The sequence below is a fragment of the Halichoerus grypus genome, chromosome 10 (genome assembly GCF_964656455.1).
Source record: "Halichoerus grypus chromosome 10, mHalGry1.hap1.1, whole genome shotgun sequence".
In the NCBI taxonomy this organism is placed as follows: Eukaryota; Metazoa; Chordata; class Mammalia; order Carnivora; family Phocidae; genus Halichoerus; species Halichoerus grypus.
The window spans coordinates 116,435,522-116,448,794 of record NC_135721.1 but is presented as its reverse complement, the minus strand read 5'-3'; the positions used below and the strand labels follow the sequence as shown (position 1 = coordinate 116,448,794).

Here is a 13,273-nt window from a genome sequence, read left to right as displayed (position 1 = left end):
CCCCTCCCTTCCTTGTGGTTCTTGCAGTTGCCAAAGGGACCTTCCCAAACACTTCTGTCATGCCCCAGTGCATGCATGCCCCGTGCAGACCTACCAAGGCTCCCGGAGCCTCCAGGCTCCTGTCAAGCGGAAATACCTTAGCCTGACATTTGAGAGAGACTGAAGGGAGAGAGCAGTCATGTTTCCTGACGCCCTGGGATGTGCCGGCACTGCGCTAGGCCCTTTACGTAACTACCACCACACGTGGTCTCCACAAGACAGGTGTGCTTATCCCTACTTTACAGATGAAGAAACTGAGGCTCAGGCCGGCTAAATGATGGGCCCGAGGGCACGTGGCTGGTACACAGTGGAGCTGTGACTAGAGCTTAGGCCTGGTGGATTCCAGAGCCTTGCCAAAGACCCACACCCAAACCGGCTTTCTGAGTCACCTCCCAGTGCACCCAGCCCCCCGCCCTACCTGCCCCAAGCGTACCAGACTACCCACTCTTCTTCAAAGGCATCCCTACTTCCTTCCCCTCTGACCTGGGGGAGTGGGGACCCTTCCCTCACAGCCACTGAAATTCTACTTGGCCTTTGGTGCCCAGCGCAAAGGCTCCTGGAAGCCTTCCCTTATCACCAAAATAGGAATCCATGCTTAGCATATGAACAGCTCGCTCTTTACCCTCCCCGCGTCCTGCCTGTGCCTCTCCAGCTAGACTGTGAGCCCCTTGAAGAGAGGGATGTTTCCTCAGAGGCAACACGGGGCCTGCAGGAGGTGTACCCAGAGAATATTTTTCAAATTGCACAAAACCGAGTAGGACCTCTGAGAAGACACTAGGCTGCCGGCATGGCCATCGGGAACGTGGCTCTGGCCCACAGCGCCCGGATTGAAATCAGGGCTCCCCCATGACCTAGCCATGTGACCCTGAGCAACTGTCTTTCCCTCGCCTGTAAGCCTCAGTTCCCTCAATCTGTAAAATGGGAAGAAGCATTCCTACCTCACCAGGTTTTGTGAAGATGGTATGAGTTTATGGGTAAGCCCTTAGAACAGTGCTGGCATGTAGTAGGTGCTCGGTAAATGCTGGCATTACTATTCTTATCCCCAAGACTCCCGCCCACACAGGAAGCAGTGCCAGCCCTCTCCCACCCGCCCCTATCCACCGAGATTCAGGTCCCCTCCCTATAAGGGCCTCCTCCTTCCAGTCCCAGCTGGTACCCTGCATTCCCACCCTTGTGTTTTCAGGTTATTAGGGTCCTATCAAATGCGGCAGGGGTAGGGCTGGGTGAGCAGGGGTGCTAACCAGTCTTCCCTGAGAGCCAGTGGGGGCAGGGAGCCCAGAGCAGCCCCACTTCTAGGGGATCTTGGCCAGGAAGCAGAAGGCCAAGGCGACGCCCTCTCTCAGGGCTCCTTGCTAGTGCCCCTCTGCCCCATCCCTCTGGACCACAGGAGCATCTGGGCCACAGAACCACCTCTGTCTCACCAGACCCGACACAGACCTCTCCACCCGGACCAGCCCTGGCATACCGGCTGTGGCCCTGCTGGACCCCAACCTGGTAGTCCCAGACACCGCCTCAGGCATAACGTCACGCTAGAGAGGGGGGCTCTGGACACAGACAGCCCCAAGCTTTCCAGCGGTGTAACCGCGGGCAGGTGACACAACCTCTCTGAGCTGCAGTTTCTCACTTGTACAACGTGACTAATACCTGACAGGGTTGCTGCGAGATAATGCAAATCACTGGCGCACAGTAAGTGCTTAATAAATGCCATCATCCCGATTGTGTAATCACTGATATTACTCCAGGTAGAGATTATTATCCCCTTTTAATCAATGGGGACACAGAAGCCCAGAGAGGCCCACAGAGGGGTCCACGTCGGAGCTAACACAGCCAGTCCAGTGAAGAGACCCTACCTACTTTCTCGGGAGGCTCAGGCCCAGAATATCTCCGGGCATCCAGCATCCTCTTGGCTCCATATACTCCCAAGGTCAAGGGCTACCGGCTGCCCCTTGCCTCAGCCCTGGCCCACTATCTGTGCGGCAGCCTGACCTTTCCTCCTCACCTTTTAGGGGCACAAGCTGGGAGGCCAATGGGAGACCCCCCCCCCGCCAAGGGTAGCCTCAGGCTCCAGGCTATAATGCCCAGCCCCTGTCAGAGACCCATGGAGGGTACAGCCACACCAATGGGCAAGCAGGCATTTGGGCGGCAAGAACCTCAAACCAAGGGATAGAAGACCTGGGTGCATTAGTGCTGGCCCTCCCACTCAGCTGCTATGTGACCTTGGACAAGTCATTCTTCCTCCCTAGGCCTCATTCAAGCTTTCAATATTTACTAAGTGAGGACTTCGGGGCCAAGCATCATTCTCATGCAGGTTCTATGAAATCTCCCTGAAGCTCCCAGAGCTGAGCCCCGGGAACTGTCACATGGCCCAGGAAAGGCGTTCATAGTAACAGTGCCCCCTGCACTGATCTCCAGGACCGCCCTGAGGTACCCCTCAAGGGACCACGCTCTGCGTGCCACAAAGACTGTGCATGGGGGCGCCTGGGTGGCTCAGTCGTTAAGCGTCTGCCTTCGGCTCAGGTCATGATCCCGGGGTCCTGGGATCGAGTCCCACATCGGGCTCCCTGCTCGGCGGGAAGCCCGCTTCTCCCTCTCCCGCTCCCCCTGCTTGTGTTCCTGCTCTCGCTGTCTCTCTCTGTCAAATAAATAAATAAAATCTTTAAAAAAAAAAAAAAAAAAGACTGTGCATGGGGCTGCCGGGCGGGCATGACCTCAGGCTGGCCAGGAGAAGCCAGCTTCCTCCCTGCACAGAGCTGGCAGCGCCTCTCTGGGCCACAGTGGCTCAGAGAGGAGACTGGCACAGGCTGCCTCTGCCGCAGGCTCCATCTGGAGGAATGGGTGGGCAGGCGGGCACACAGCCGCCTCTATTCTCCATACCCTTGTCCAGGTCGGGCAGCACTGTCTTCCAGGAGCTTCTGGGGGCACCATTCCCGTCCCCAGCTCCCAACCTGGCCCAACGGCTGCTAATTCTGGAAGACTCCTAATACTGGGAGGTCGGGGAGAGTTGGAGCAGCCGGACCCCACACGGCCCGAGAGGTCCTCAATCCAGCCCTCTTACACTCCCACCTTTGCAGAGGAGGTGATATGCAGATCCAGAAGTGAAGGCAGGATCACGTGGTAGTGCCTCTCCCCCCCCCCCCAGTGCATTCTCAGAGGTGGGGCGGGGGGAGGTGGCAAGGACCGTGGCTGGCGGCAAACAAGGAGACCAGTATCTTCCGAACTCCTTCCTAGTCCTTGTCCAGCCCCTCAAGGTCCCCATGGACCCTCCTGGGGCTGTAGCTCTGCCAGGCAGTGGACTCAGCACCTGGTAAGTTACCCTGGTGGCACAGTCACTTCCCCCCACCCCATGCCTGTCTCCAAGACCCCAGCTTCTGGATCCTCGGACATTCCCAAGCATGAAGGTGCCAGACACAACTGGAACCCACAAATCCTCTCCCTCTAATTGGGGGACAGCCTCTGGCCAGAACAATAGAAAACCAGAACCCCAGAGGCCCCAGGACTATTATCCATCCACCCAGCTTTGGGTGACTTGGAGGGCGATGCCATGGGAAGTGAGGCCAGGGTGGGAAAAGGTCTATAACCAGAGGGTGAAGGAGAGGACAGGAGCTGCCCAGCACCCCAGGCTGCAACCAAGAGACTGGCCTGCAGCATCTGAAGCTTGGACGCAGAGATCCAGGAAGCCCCTGGCCTCCACAGACGCGGCAGGAATGGTCTCAAAGAAACAGACTGGCCCAGCCAGGGAGCCCAGCACCCAGCAACCGCTCTTCCCAACAGTAACCAGCAGCCCACAGCCTGCCCACCTCTCTCTCCAGGCCTCGGGGAGGCTGCAGACCTGGGAGGCAGGGAGGAACAGCACGGATCTCCCCCCCACACTGGCCAGGGAGCCAACAGCTTGCAAACTCAGTTCCTCCCGGTCTCGCCCCCAGTCCTCCCCAGGGCTGCAGGCTGGGCCTACATGTACTGAGTCCCCAGCCCCCCGTGCCACCTGACCCCCCCCGCACGTGCCTACCTGAGCCCGGGGGTCCCCATCTCGGGCAAGCTGGGCGAGGGGGGGCGGGGCGCCCCGACGGCTCCTGCGGGGCCGAAGGCCGCGGGGCGGGGCGGGCGCGCGGGGCCGCGGCGGGCTCTGCGGAGCAGCCTGTTCCGCGACACCCCCGCCCGCTGATGGATGCCGACTGCAGCAGCGGCGGCGGCGGCGGCGGCGGCTCGGCGTGCGCCGGGGGCTGGGCACCGTGCCCACAGCCCCGGGCCTGGCGCCCGACGCGCGGCCAGCCCCCGCCCCCGCCCGGCCTCCGCGCCCAGCCCAGGGGCGGCCGCCGCGCGCCTGCCTGCTCCCTCCGGCGGCCCTGGCCCTGCCTCCGCCTCCTCTCCGCCAGCCTCCCTCTCCTCCTCCTCCTCCCTCCCTCTCTCTCAGGCTCCCAGGCCACCTCCTCCCCAGCGTTGTCACCGGCAGTTCCCGGACCCCTGCGGGAGCCAACTCTGCACCCTCGCTGCCCCCACCCCGGCCCGCCGGCCAGCGTCGGCCCAAGCGCGGGGACAACCCCTCTTGGGAGCTCGGCAGGGACGGGGGTGGGGGGGTGGGGGGTGGAGAAGCGGGAGGATCCCTGACTCAGAAGGGGTGACTCAGACACAGTGGGCCTCCCAGCCCACCGAGCAGAGCCGGATACCCTCACCTCCCCAGCAGCGAAGAAGGGCACAATCTCCGTGGGACTCAGGGCTCCTCCCCAATCCGGGAGGAGGTGTGTGCAAACGCCTCCTGGGATCCGGTGTGTCTCTGAGGGTATGTGTGCGTTTGCCCATATGCGCTTTGGTGGCAATGACCCTAAGTATAACTAGGGACTGGGCCTGTGCGCAGATGTTTTTTTTCTGGATGTGTGTGAGCACAGGCTGGGTGTGCACTTAGGCTCCAGGAAGGTGTGCGGCGGGGTAGCCAAGGGGTTTGTGGCACTGAGGATATGACTCAAAACCAAGTGAAAGCCCTTCAGCAGCACTAACTCAAAAAGCTGGTCCCACCCCCCACACCTCCACCTCCCTGGGTCCACAGGCCAGGACCTCAAATGGCAGAGGACTGTGGGAGGCAGAGGGCCTGGGATCTGGTCCGGCTCTGTCACTGTCTTGGCCAATAGTTTTGGGCAAGTTTTTCTCTCACTCTGGGCCTCAGTTTGCAAACAGTCAAAGAAAGGGTTGGACATCCTCATCTCTAGGGTCCCATTTCATGGGGGAAGCCCCAGGGAAGACAGTGGGTAGCTCCCAACATAATCTCCAAAGACTTCTGCCCATGGTCCACATTTGTAGCCCACATGACCCCTACTCCCAAGCCCCTTCCCCCCAGGCATAAACATAGATTTTTTCACTCTTCAAATAATTCCTGAGTACCTACTATGTGCCAGCCACTGTTCTAGGCACCCCAGACCCCACTGCAGTGGAAAGCACAGAGGTCCAAAGCTGGGAAGCAGCCCAGACATGAGCCAAGCCATCCGTCCCCCTAAGCTGCAGTCCCTCGGTGTCAGCCTCACCAGTGGATCGCGTCCCTCAGTGTTGACTCACGAGTAGCCACCTCTACTCCCTGTCTCTGAGAGTATGTGTGGCTGCTCTCTCATGGTGACCTTCCAACTTAGGTCCTAATACCACCCCTTAGGGCCTCCACAGAATGAGGCCAGGCCTTCTCCCCAGCACCCTTCAGAGAACTCAAGATAGCAACTGTGTCCCTTTTTTCCCACCCCCACACCAAGCCTTATCTTCTCCAGCTTAAACATGACAAACTCCTTCACCAGATGTTCCCAAGACATAGCTTCTAGTCCCTTCACTCTCCGTGCTGCCCACTAAGCTCCGGAGCGGGCAGAGAGCGAGCAGGAGGAAGCCGGCTCCTCCCAGGCCCAGAGAACACGCCCTTGCTCCAGGCAGGAGCTGGGAAGCTAGACAAAGCAGCCCAGAGTCAATTCCCAGACGGACCAGAGTCCCGCTGGGCAGACTTCCTTACAGATGTCCTCCGTCACCTCGTCACCTCATCACCTCGGGACTCTCCTTCATTCTCCAGCTTCCCAAATTCCTCCCAGGAACTCTCCAGACCCTCAGGGGCATGCATGGCCTCAGGCAAGTCACTTTGCCACTAGGGATGCTTTGAGTTGTTACTACACATTTATTCAAGTGAATGAGTGAAAGGATCAGTAAAACTTAGGAGTTACACCAGATAAACTTGCTGCACATCTGGTAAGAGATCCTTGACTCCCTGCTGGCCACTATTTTTATTCCAGATTCACTCTGAGCCTCTTCTGTTCACTGACCTTCCCAACCCTGGGCTCCTGTGGGCAGGACAGAGCACATAAGCCAAAGCCCTTGTTCCTCCTAGTTCATCCAACTTCTCTGGATCCTCCTCCCCTTCCTTCCTTCTCCCTCCTCCCCTGGGTCAGGGCCATTTTCCCACCCTCCTGAGCTAGATGGAGCCTCTCACTTTCCCAGAAGAATCCGAGCTACATTCCAAAGATCCAGGCAGGACGTTCCCAGACATCATTCTGGATTTATACTCAAAAGGCCCAATTCCCTTCAGGTCAGAGGGACCACACTGAAAAGTGGGCTTCTTCTACTATTGTCATTATTTCTATTATTAGTATTGACCAATATTTCTATTAGCACGTTCCAGTTTGCAAAGTACTTCTGTGTGTGATCTTCACAACATCTTGTGAGATAATATCATCCCCATTTTATAAATAGGCAGGCTGAGGCCCAGAGTGGTGAGTGACTTGTTCAAGGTTATACTTGCTCAGCCACACTAGCTCTCTGGAACCCACTTTCCACTTGACCCTGCAATAACCTTTTCCAGAGAAATCTGGTGGAGGGTGGGCCGGGGGTACTCTGACGAACACATGGCCCCTTACAGGCATCAGCTGAAATTAATACTGCAATTCCTTTGCTGCCTTCATTCCCCAGGCAGGGAAGCTGACGCACAGGAATAGGACCCAACCCAGGACCACCTCTCATGAAAGCCCCCGTGGAGAAATGCTAGGGGCCCAGGTGGACAAAGAAGAGCCCACTCAATGAAGAATGTCTTTCCAGTTCCCTTAGTTCTGAATTCTGCTTCCAGCCCTGCCTCTACCACTGTCAGTGTTACTTGGGCAGATTATTTGACCTCTCTGAGCCGGTTTCCTCATCTATAAAATGGGAGAAATTCTTCCTGCCCTACTTCTGTTACTGGGTTGGTGTGATGGGAGGTCAGTAAATGCTGGTAGAAGAGAAGGGACAGGACCCCGCCTCCCCCTCTCTGGTCTGCCTAGGAGGTAGGAGAAATTATTTTCTCTTAAATTTTTAACTCCAGAGAACTTGACGGAAAAGTGCCAGGATACAGGAAAGCCTGGAGAAGGATGGAAATGGTTCGCTCCATTAGCTGGGAAGGCAAAGCACAAGGTGTCAGCAATAGCCCCCCAGGGCTGGGGCAGAGATGACACCAAACACTTTGAGCAGGGCCCCTCCTACCCCCTCTTTTATCTTCAGTGGCCTCTGCCAAGGTCACCCCAAGTAGTCAGAGGTCTCGTGACTCCCAGCCAGCAGGGGCCCCTTTGTTCCTGGGTGGGCAGGAGGGTAAGGGTGGGTGGCTAGTGCTCCGAGCACAAGGATTTAATCTTTCATTCAGCAAGCAGTGATGTTCACACTGAGCCAGGTCCTGGACTCAGGGGAGGCGAGAGGAATTGGGTGGCCTCCATCCTTGGACTCACAGTCAGTCCAGTGGGGGAGAACGGCACATAAGCCAGCCCATCAGAGGGCACACTGTAAGATGAATCACCACCATTTTCTGAGCACTTACTCTGTACCTGATGCTAGACACACATTCATTTGTGGAATGCTCACAATCATTCTCTAGCATCGAAATCCTTCACTCCTTTTACAGCTAAAGTAAGTAAGGCTCAAAGGGGTTAATGACTTCCCAAAGTTCACCCATGGAAGAAATGGCAGAGCCAGGATATGACTGCCATATCTTTCCGAGGCCAAACACTAAGAGTCAGTCCTGATGCTCTCCTCCGGCCTCCAGAACTGCGCTGACCCTCTGTGGTAGTCACTACCACATGCGGCTACTGAGTACTTGAACTGGGACGGATGCAAATGAGGTGTGTTTAAGTCTAAAGTTGGCACTGGACATTGAAGATTTAATTGGAAAAGAGTGTAATATAGCTCAGTAATTTTTGTGTTGAAGTATCTTAGATGTATTGAGTTAATGAAATGTAGCGTTAGAATATGTCATTGGTTTCTTATTGCTTTTCTTTTTTCATGTGGCCACTAGAAAACTGTAAATTACATATGTGGCTCACACGACATTTCCTTTAGTTGGCACGGGTTTAGATAATCTGAAGTCCTAACCCAGCCCCTGGGGCTCAGAAAAGGCTTCCTGGAGGAGGGGATGCCTAAACTGAGCTAGGTTAAAGGCAAGGTCACGGCGAGGAGGGTATTCCAGGGCAAGAAAGCTGCAGGGCGTCTGGCTTTGGCCCTACAGGGCTGCAGGGCCTGGCGGGGCTGAGTTGCAGCCCCGGGCAGCTGAGAGCTGGGCCAGTCTCCGGGGGAAACTACCAGAGCCAAACTTTCCAGAGCAGCATGACCCACAGGCCTGGGACATTCTGCCTGAGAAGGCTGTTCTCACTGGTCCTTGGCGCTCTCTGGAAGGCACTGCAGGGTGGCTGCGTCTGGATGTAGAGAGCAGGCAGGGTGGACAGGCAGCATCACTCACCTGGCAGGGACCTCCCTCTTCCAGCTGCCCCCCATCTCCTCGCCTTCAGACTCCTCCAGGAAGGCTCCTGAAGCGCTGCAGTCCCCAGGGACCACCCTTCCCTGGAACCTTCCAGCCCAGACCGTGGGAGCCACACACTCCCGCATTAGGTCATATTCTGGTGTGGAATGATGACCAAGCCGCACAGCGGGTCACACAGTACAAAGCGCTTTTCTAGATCTAGTGTGGTGCTGCTGAAGAGTGCAAGGGCAACAGTTACCTCTGGGGAGGGAGGGGGCCAGAGGCAGGGATGGGGGATGTTCATTAATTTGTACAGGAGCTGTGTGACCTTGGGCAAGGCTTTAACCTCTCTGAGCCTCAGTTCCCATCTCTGTAGAATGGGGATGATATTGGCACCACCTCTTAGAGCTCCTAGAAGAGGACATGAGAGAATACCCACAAAGGGCTGAGCGTGCCCTGCGATACCCTCAGTCTCTCCAAAGCCTCCAAAGGTTGCCTCCCCTCCAGGAAGTTCACCCTCCCTGCCTCCTCCACCCATGTTCTACCCAGCCTGTCCCTCCTCTGGCCTACTGGACCACACATTTCATGTCTTCACTTCTGAATTCGAAACTCAGTTGTCATGAGGCTCTCTGGCTTCCCCAACAAGACTGCAATCTGGCAAAGGTGGGAGCCTTACTTTCCCCTTCGCCCTTCCTCCTCCTCCTCTCCGGCCTTCCCTCCCCCTTCCGTACCCACAGCCAGGCCTCTACGCAGGTCCGCGCATCCCAAGGGCTCTCACAGCCCACTCCAGTAGCTTGGACATTTGGCTACCATCTTTGGCCAAAAAATAATGCAGCTCTGGACAAATGTGTACCTGCTGGTCTCCACTGAGCAAATCTCCAGGAGCTGGTCCTACTCCGCTTCCTCAGTGGAGGAACCTTCAGTGGTCCCCCATTCTCTGATAAAGCAAGCCAAACTCCTCACCCTGACTTTCCAGACCATTCACAGGCTGATCTCACCTGGTTCTTCAGCCTTATCCTCAGGCTCTGGGTGGGAAGCTCCTTCAAAATGAAAGGTTCCGGGCTCCTAGGTCAGCGGCCCAGCCCTGCCTCTCTGCTTCTGCCCGTGTTCTTTCCTCTGCCCGGGAGACCCCTCCTCCTTTTCCCATGGTCATTCATCCAGCCATCCTCCAGGAAGTCCTTCCTGGTCTCCTCCTCTTGGCAACAACCCCTCCCAGATAGAAGGAAACTCTGGGCCTCTCCCTCCCGCATTCTGCCCTCCAGCCTTGGGTCACGAGAAGTGCTGAAAGGTCTTAACTCCTGTCTGCTGTGAACCTGATGGCAGGGGCCACTTTCATCCTTCTCCCCATGAGGGCCCTGCTCAAAATATGTGTGCGCTGTGTGTCCCTTGGGCCATCCTCACTCCCAGAGTCAGAGGCGGGGAGTAAGAATTCACCGGGATGCCAGGACACTCTTGAGGCTGAGTTCTGCTGACCCCAACGCCACCTTGGCTACATTTCTTAATGGAGCCCCACGCTCCGACAGCCACACTCCCGGGGCCTGAACATGAAAGATCTGGCCACCGTCCCACTCGATACAGATATCCGTCCCCCCAGCCTCCCATCAGGGGTCTGAGGTGTCAGCTGAGGTCTGCATCGTCAGAGCATCGCAGACTCCCTGCAGTCAGAAGAGACCTTGGAGAGTATCGTACAGAGGCTGGGAGCTGCGAGAGGCAATGGGAGGAAAGATGCGTCTGCGGTCCCATGTGCCAGAAGATGCTGCAGTGACACCATCAATCCACATCACCCTTGCGGAGAGCAGCTGAGTCCCCACTACGTAGTGGCACTGTGCCTAGCAATTTGGATTCATTTTCAGTTTTTAATCTCTTACTGCCCTGTAAAGCGGAGGTTATATATGCACTTGATTTTACAGGGGGAGGAAACTGAAGCTCAGAGCAGTGAAGTCACTAAACCAAGGTCACACTGCTAGTTGGGGGCGGGGAGCAGGATTCAATTGCAGGCACACCTGACTCCAGAGCCTGTGCTTTTCCATCATTAATCCTGCATATATTTGGTTTATCACAAATTTACCGTGGAGATGCTGGTCGCGTTTTAGTTCTTGTCTGGACTATAGTTACACAAGTATGTGTAAACTTATAATCTGTGTACTTTTCTGCATTTATAACGTCAACTTTCTTTAAAGATTTATTTATTTGAGAGAGAAAGAGAGAGAGAGAGAGAAAGCGCGTGAGAGTGAGCAGGGGGAGGGGCAGAAGGAGGGGGAGAGAAGGGGACTCTGCACTGAGCGTGGAGCCTGATGCAGGGCTCGATCTCACGTTCCCCAAGATCTCGACCTGAGCCGAAACCAAGAGTCAGATGCTCAACCAAGTGAGCCACCCAGGTACGCCTCAATAAAGTTCTCTTTTTAAAACAGGCTTTTGTCCCAGAAATGAATATATACTAGAGATTTTCAGGATGTAGAATACTCTTAGTACTAGATTCTGAAGCTAGAATGCTATTTCTCTCTTTTCAACCAGGACTGTTCTCAAAATCTCAAAACTCCCACACCAGGCCAAGCAGAATTTCACCTGCTGCCCATTGCTCAGACCACAGTGAACATTTTCTCGTACTCAGATTCCCAGCCCAGGTGCCACCCGGCCAACACTCTACTTCCAGAAGCTGGCAGAGCTCTATAGTCTTTGCAACCTTCTCCCCATCCACCCATATGCAGGGATCAGATGGTGAGACCCTTCTCCCCATCCACCCATATGCAGGGATCAGATGGTGAGAGCAGTCGCTGTATCACTGGTTAATCCCCAGCTTCAGGAGGTGGCCAGGCCGTGATGTCTAGATGCTTCCACTCCTTGTACCAGGCCAGGGTGGGCAGAGAAGCCTTCTGTGTGTACAAACACAGCCTTCCGCTTAGGTGGCTCCTGCCGGACTCCCTCGCCAACTTGGCCCTCTGTGGCTTTTATCTTCCTGCCCAAAATAACCATTGGCTTCAGTGGTTTTCTGGATATGAATCAGATTCTCCTGAGAGCCCGTGAGCAGCTTGAGAACAGGAAGGGCACGTTATCCATCTCTGTTTCCCCAGTGCACCAGGGCAAAGGTTTGTGGGATTTAGCGAGCTCCTCTGTGTGTCTGGGGGGACCTGAGCTGGGCAGCGAGAACTCACTAGCAAACAGTCATGCTCTCCGAAAGCTCACAGTTGAGAGAAAACACCAGCACCAGCCAATCGCAATAGAAGGCAAAAAGTACTAAAGGCTGTAAGAAAAGGATGAAGTGCTTTTGGAGTTCAGAGGAGAAAGAGATTGGGGGAAGGGCGGGTGTCAAAGGTTTCAAGGCAGAGGGAGCATTTGGGCTGAGCATTACAGACAGGGCAGAAGGACACTCTAGACGGAGGAGACAGCATAAAACAAGGCCCAGGGCTGGGGAGTCCAGGGTAGACTCAGGAAACTGGCCCTGTATGGCCCTGAGCTAGGGATGCTAAGGGCTGAGGCTGGGGCTGGAAGGCATATGGTACCAGTGGGAGCCTCGAATGACACGGCATACCAAGTGATTTCCCGCACTGTCTAGCAACTAGCCACATGTGGCTATTTAAATTTAAATGAATTAAAATGGGAAAAAATGTAAAATTCATAGCCACCTGTGGTTAGTGGCCACCATATTGGACAGTGCAGATGTGCACCATTTCCAGACAGTTCTACTGGATGGCACGGGTACACATGGCAGAGAATCCAGATGTTGAGTGGAGGCATGACACGGGCAGAGCTGGGCTTCAGGAAGATAAATTCGTCCTTAGTGAGGAGTAAGTGACTGGAGGGCAGGAGAGACCTGGACCTGGTAGTGGGCCAGAGAGCACTGCAATAATCCAGGCAAGATCAATAACCACTTCCCTTCCCTCTGGTCACCTCTTCCTATCAGTAAGCAGGAAAGTGGTTCTCAAAGCATGGTCCCTAGAACAGCAGTATCATCTGAGAACGCCTTAGTGTACAAATCCTCAGGCCCCACCCCAGACCTACAGAGTCAGAAACTTGGAGACTTGGAGAAGTAACTTGTGTTCTGATCAGCCCTCTCGTGGTTCTGATGCACACTCAGGTGTGGGATCTGCCAGCACCGAGGCTAGGGGCCGCGCTGGTTCCAAAGTAACTCAACACTCTGGAGTCAGAAGATGTGGGGCTCCATGTCCTGACTCAGACATTAACTAGTGTGCTTAATCTCTTTGGCCTCAGTTTACTTTAATAACCCTCTGTGGTTATTGTAAAGATCAAAGAAGTCAACACATGCACTTTTCTTAGAAGAGTGCCTGGCATATAGTAAGTCAATGAATGTTAATTATCATTTTAATCCTCATGTGCCACTTCATCTAAACTCCTATGGTACCAAGTTGAATTCCTCCCACATACAATGGACCAGCATCTGTCTCCTGCCATGAGCTATGGCCTCCTGCCTGTCCATCATATAATATTCCTGGGCCCACTCCCCCATAGCACCAGTGACTTCTCTCCAGGCCAAGGTGTCAGTTCCTCTCCCAGAAGGCAAGGGCA

At 55.2% G+C, this 13,273-nt stretch overlaps 1 protein-coding gene and 1 long non-coding RNA gene across 19 annotated transcripts in view; one reads left to right on the top strand and one right to left on the bottom strand.

The window, feature by feature from the left end:
- Nucleotides 1–13,273, bottom strand: part of EPB41L1 (erythrocyte membrane protein band 4.1 like 1) — a 121,411-nt gene that overhangs the window by 66,200 nt on the left and 41,938 nt on the right. For 3 of the 18 annotated variants that reach the window (XM_036064615.2, XM_036064618.2, XM_078057151.1), the window contains exon 1: nucleotides 4,046–4,224. The exons of 2 other annotated variants lie outside the window; for them this stretch is intronic. The gene's annotated coding sequence lies outside the window, so the exon portion shown is untranslated. Of the gene's footprint in view, nucleotides 1–4,045; nucleotides 4,290–13,273 lie in introns of those variants that run through there. 13 more of the 18 variants (XM_036064608.2, XM_036064612.2, XM_036064620.2 and 10 more) reach the window with 10 other exon arrangements.
- Nucleotides 4,333–7,211, top strand: LOC118518096 (uncharacterized). The gene is made up of 2 exons (XR_004908445.2): nucleotides 4,333–4,816; nucleotides 6,964–7,211. It is a non-coding gene; the product is annotated as an uncharacterized LOC118518096 (long non-coding RNA).